This window comes from Aulonocara sp. 'chitande type north' Nkhata Bay, linkage group LG18 (assembly GCF_057382095.1).
Source record: "Aulonocara sp. 'chitande type north' Nkhata Bay isolate Kocher_YH1m ecotype deep benthic linkage group LG18, A_spYH_male_GT1.1, whole genome shotgun sequence".
NCBI classification, from domain to species: domain Eukaryota; kingdom Metazoa; phylum Chordata; class Actinopteri; order Cichliformes; family Cichlidae; genus Aulonocara; species Aulonocara sp. 'chitande type north' Nkhata Bay.
In genome coordinates, this window is record NC_141361.1 from 2,523,231 (window position 1) to 2,529,230 (window position 6,000).

Below are 6,000 nucleotides of genomic sequence, written 5' to 3' on the forward strand. Positions count from 1 at the left end.
AGATGCATTTTATTATAATTTAAATAAAATAATATTACGATACTCAGAGTGCTGGAGTACTGGAGACTTGGATGCTCAGTTTGGGTGGGAAATTACAATAAAATTACCATCCTGTCAGTGTCATGCTAAAAAATGTGGACCCAAATGTAGACTCAGGAGAAAAAAGCCAATATAATGAAAACAAACCTTTGTACGGGGAAAACAATAAGGCCATACAAAAGTCCAGAGGGGCTACAAATATAATCCAAGCCAGGAACACAAAAGGAAAGTAACAATGAAACACCAGGGTAACTAGGCAGAAACTAATCTGAGAAGACAAGACATAAAATACAGAAGCTACCAAAATAAAAAAGGAAGTAACAAAATGAGGGAACACCTGACACAGAGGACTGACTAGATACAGGGAACACAGTGGAGGCAAAAATAAGGATAGATAGACTTATTTCAAACATGGAAATATAACTGAAATAACAAGAGAAAAAAGAACAAAGAAAACTTAAACCCCATCAAGTTTCATGTATATATCTATGTCTACAGAATGTGTGTGCTTGAAAAGGAGTAGGATGGAGTTTCTACTTTTTCTGTTCCGCATTATTTCAAATTTCATTACTTAGAAATCCATATTCAAAATTCAACATAATATGATTCATACATGTTTAACTATATAGAAGTCTGCACTCATATACAAAACATAAACATACACACATAAAACTATTTCAGTACTTAAACCAAAACAACAAACTACATTTTTACATAAACTAAGCGCCCTGTGGTTAACACCCGCTTAATCGCTGAGCTTATTTTAGATCTATGTGACAAATACCTGAATAAACACTTTAGGCTTGGGCTACTCTGGCATTCATCTATTAAAATGATTACAAGGCTTCAGTAGGGCACAATAAGACAACTCAGTCACTGAGAGGAAGATTTCCTATATTCATTCTATGTATTATTTTTTTTAAAAATAGTGTGAATTTTTGTATTGATGTACTTTTCTTAATTTCATCTGTACAAGTGTCCACACTGACTCCAAGACTGTAATGAAATGTAAATGTAATGAATGAAATATTAACAAACTATAATAGAGCAGCAAAAAACAAACAGTACAATGTACTGCAAATGTGAAGGACTTCTCTGTATTAGTCATTTACAGGTATTTTTCCACATTTTTTTAACTACTGCAATGCATCGTGGGAGCAAGAACCCCAAAAGGAGGGAAAAGTAAGAGCAAGTTCAGCGATTACACTTCTCTCAGGCTTCATTTGGATATTGGACTCTGGAGTCGGAGAAACTGCCTTCACATTTCTGTGGTAAATATTAAAGCTTTTATAAAATAACGTTTTTCAAAAGACTCCACATTTTAATTTAGAAAGAACTGATCGTTTGTTTGTTAAATGGTGTCTGCTGTAACCAGATAAGTCAAGAATATTTTACTGACTCATTTTGAAAATAATTTTTATTTAGGTTTAGCGTGACTTTTCTATTTGACATGAAGTTTTCTATTTTACTTAATACAAATGTATGTTTCACTATAATACCGCCAGTTTTGCCCTTCAGTGGCTGGACCAGTTCATAAATACTAAAGTTAGCTGTCTGCTTCTCTCTTGTCTTTACATTAGTGGTGGGATTTCCGGCTCTTTTTAGAGAACCGGCTCTTTCGGCTCGGCACACTAAAAAGGCTCTTTCAGCTCCAAACCGGCTCTTCAGGTTGTTCTGTTGCTTTAATTAATTTATTATTAACAATAATATAAAATTATGCACAAAAGGAATTACTAATGTAAAAAAAAGTGGTTTTATTTATATATGTTAATGTATAAATATTTACGGTGGCCCCTAGAGACAAAGCACGTACAAACTCCAAAACACATTTCTAGCTTTAACTGAACTTCAAAGCAGAGCTACTAGATGACTTAAATTACACAACTGAAAGCATGTGTGTATTGTTTATGTATTTATACACAAGCACTCATATATATTCAAATAATTAAAAAAAAAAAGTTCATTTACCTGTTACTACCACACACCAAATCCGGTCGTTGGAACTTCCTGGCTTGTGTAGCCACTAGGTAACAAAAGCTCAACACTGCGCCCAGCATCCTGGAGCACTTCTGTTGTGTCTTGTACGTGTTTTGGAGTTTTTACATGCTTCTAAGTTTTTACGTGCTTCTGAGTTTTTATGTGTTTTGGAGTTTGTACGTGTTTTGTCTGTAGGGGCCACCGTAAATATACTTTTATTTATTCACTCCACATAAAATGTAATAAATAAATCATATAATACAAAAACCAACTATTTAAATTTTCAGCTTTTTCCTTTTTAAAACAAATTTAAAGTGAAAACAACACAAAACACTGCAAACCACAACACAATTAAATATAAATTAAAATATGAAAACAAAAAGAACATGCACATTCTCTGTCATATGGGCCTGCATGAATAAACTTTCTGAATCCTTTATCATCCGCAACTGAAAATAGTTGTTTATGATTACAATACCTTTCTAATGTGAAGTTGTTGCTGGCTCTCTTTCGCTCCCTCCCGCTCTGTTCCTTTGCTACTGAGAGTGTAACTACCGCCCCTCCCCTATGGGCTCAAAATGTGGTCATAAATATTTTGTACTTGTAAAAAAGATTTGTATGTGTAAAAAAGATTTGTGTGTGGACTTAGAAAAAAAACCCCTGCAAGTTACAAGTACGGATTTTTGACCCTATTTTTCTACCCTTCATCTGATTGGTCAATGTCATGTCAATCACACATGTAACAATCCAATCAGAGAACAGATGGGTTAGGCTGTCAGAGGGGCGCTTTTTTGAACTGCAGGTCCTTGAAGGGTGATACCGTTTGAAGCTGGAGGATCGCTATATAAATATCCGATAGCAGCTAGGTCCCCTAACTTTCAGCAGCTGTTGAAAGGAAAAAGTTGTGGTATATCAGTGGTTAGAAATAACATTATTACTTTAGGATTAGTTTAACACAAAGTCAGGGCTGACCCGGGACCATTGCTGTGAGTCACAGTGCGCAGCATAAAAGTCCTTTCACATCGGATGCAGGATACGCTGCTAATGCTAACTGCTAACTAAAAGCAAAGGATCCAGAATTTGTTACGCTGGCTGCTGGGCTCTGTGGGTTTTTGCAGCAGCTCTACCTGTACTAGATGCACCTGCTCCTTGTCGTTTCTATCTCTGACTTTATGTCCTCTACAAGAGGTTTTTTTGCTGGTTCTTCAAATGTTCAATAAAAACATGTATGCTAATTCATAACGAAGAAAGCTTTGTAATGAAGACTGTCATTTCCAAAACACTGCCCGCCCCCACCCCGCGGTCCGCAGCGCTGTTGAAAAGGCTGTGGAAGTCCCTGTATTAAACATGTAGACCTGTGACACAAAAATCACCAAACTCGGACGACCACAGACTGTTTTCCTTCGTGGTGATGAAGGAAAACGCTGGGTTGGCATGTAAAAGGGCATTTATTCCCTTCAAAGACCTGCAGTTCAAAAAAAGCGCCCCTCCGACAGCCAAACCCATCTGTTCTCTGATTGGATTGTTACATTTGTGATTGACATGACATTGACCAATCAGATGAAGGGAAGAAAAATAGGGTCAAAAATCCGTAAGTGTAACTTGAAGGGTTTTTTTTTCTAAGTCCACACACAAATCTTTTTTACGCACACACAAATCTTTTTTACACATACAAATCTTTTTTACACATACAAATCTTTTTTACAAGTACAAAATATTTATGACCACATTTTGAGCCCATACTCCCCCCTCTTCCCAGCGCAAAGCACAAGGCTCGAGTGCGGAGTGAAGCGGAAAAAAAGTGCGAGAGAGAGAGAGGGTGAGAGAAACAAACAAAAAAAAAACCCCACGGCTCGCGAGCCGTCTCGCGTCGTTCACTTCAAAGAGCCATTTCGTTTGTGACTGACACATCACTACTTTACACAGCTGTGACTGCTAGCTAGCGAATTAGCTAAAGTCAGCGATGTAGATAACTGGGAAAAGTGAAAACATCATGGTTCTATTGATGTGTAGACAGGAAGGAATAATTTACTCTAATACACCCGTTATATTGTAAGTAAAGACCCAATAGTGTTAATCTAGGACAAATGTTCACTCTGATTCATTGATGAAGTGAATGCAAGTAAGTAATCAAAGGTGAGTTTTTGGCAATAACTGACTGCATATGTAAAGTATATAAGTGGTCAGATATGAATGCAAACCACAACAGCCACAGCAGTGATTCTGCAAATAAAATGTACAAATATTGTTAAATTTTTCTTCAGTGTTTGTCAGGTGTCCTGTTTGAAGAAAACACTTTGGAGCCATTTGAATACATGTGAACACATTTACATGAGGACAAAGTGAGTCATTTTGTTCATGTATTAGCTCTTTATTAGCTGGTCATTTTATGATGAGATGGCTCCTGTCATTATATGTTGGTGTAGTTTTTGAGTTGAGGAGAATAAAAAGATATATAACATTAATTGTACCCATGTTGCTGTGCACTAAGCAAAGGTTAATTTAGAAGATTACATTTAAGAATTTGTCAGCAAATGGTGTGTTAGGTTGTAATTGTATAGAAATGTATCGTTAAGGATATTAAGTACATTTACGTCTGGTGTCGGAGTATTGTCTTTTCCACGAGTGGCAATGTGTATGTTAGCTCTCTGGACCCACGACCTTTATTATTCGTTCCCTTGCCTGTTTTCCTTCCCCAGCCTGCCACTTTGCCCGACCGCCTGCCTGTGTCTCTGGAGAGTGTTTACCTCGATCAGAGCTGAGATTTATGTCACCCACCTGTGCAGCCACCTGCCTACACGTTTACCCATCTCCGTTTCTGGTCACGAGAAACCCCCTGCCCAAGTCTGTATTTCGGTTTGTAAGCTCTCCAACTCTCCATCTAACTTATTTTCACCCTCGGTTTTCGTGTGCACCCTTTAACTTTGTTCTGTTCTCTTCCCATAGACCGAGAGCTACGCCAGTTTCCCCTCAACCTCCAGGGCCCTGTTTCAGGAAGCCGGTTTAGTGGAAAAACTGAGTAAGTATACCCTGAGTTAACGAAAACTCTGGGTTTTCGGTTTCACAAAGCGAGTTCAGCTGCAGCCTGAGTGAGTCACTATGACGACACACGCCGTGAAGCTAACCTGCCCCCTAGCAGGTTTACTACAACTAACCCTGACTGTCTCCGCCCCTTTGTCGGAAACCTGACAGTAGGAAGTGTCGGACATGGCGTGCCACTTCCTTGAAGAGCCAGTAGATCGTGAAGCCCAAATTCTCCGCAGAGCTCTCCGCCGGGAGAGAGTGATCAGAGCGCGTTTGGACATTTTATCATTACCTGATGATTTTCTGTGCGAACGTTACCGTTTCTCAGCACAATCTATAATTTATTTGGATAACATCCTCAGGCCATATATTACGCATGTGACACATCGTGGACATTCTCTCAGTTCATTACATATTATTTGTATTGCACTTCGGTTTTTTGCAAACGGGAGCTTTCTGTATAATATTGGTGACGCTGAGCACGTTTCCAAGGCTACCGTCTGTCGGGCAGTCAGGAATGTTACAGTTGCACTGAAACGTCTCCTGTACTCGTCTGTGGTGTTCCCCGGTCATAGACCCACAAGATTTATCAAAGAGGGATGCCACAAAATTGCAGGTATCAGGATGACCAAAACTTAATTTATGATGTGGTGATACTTGAACTACTACTTAAATTGCACATTTATTTTCAGGGTTCCCAGGCGTGATTGGCTGTACAGATGGCACTCACATTCCAATCATTGCTCCTTCAGTAAATGAAGGAGACTATGTGAACAGGAAGTCTTTCCACAGCATTAATGTACAGGTACATAGTTCCCTGTAGCATTTCAAACTAACAAATTATTTCATTATAGTAATGGATGCTAATTTGTGTTCTCTGCACTGTGAAGATCATATGTGATGCTGCCAACATTATCACAAATGTGGAAGCCAAGTGGCCAGGCTCTGTCCATGACTCAC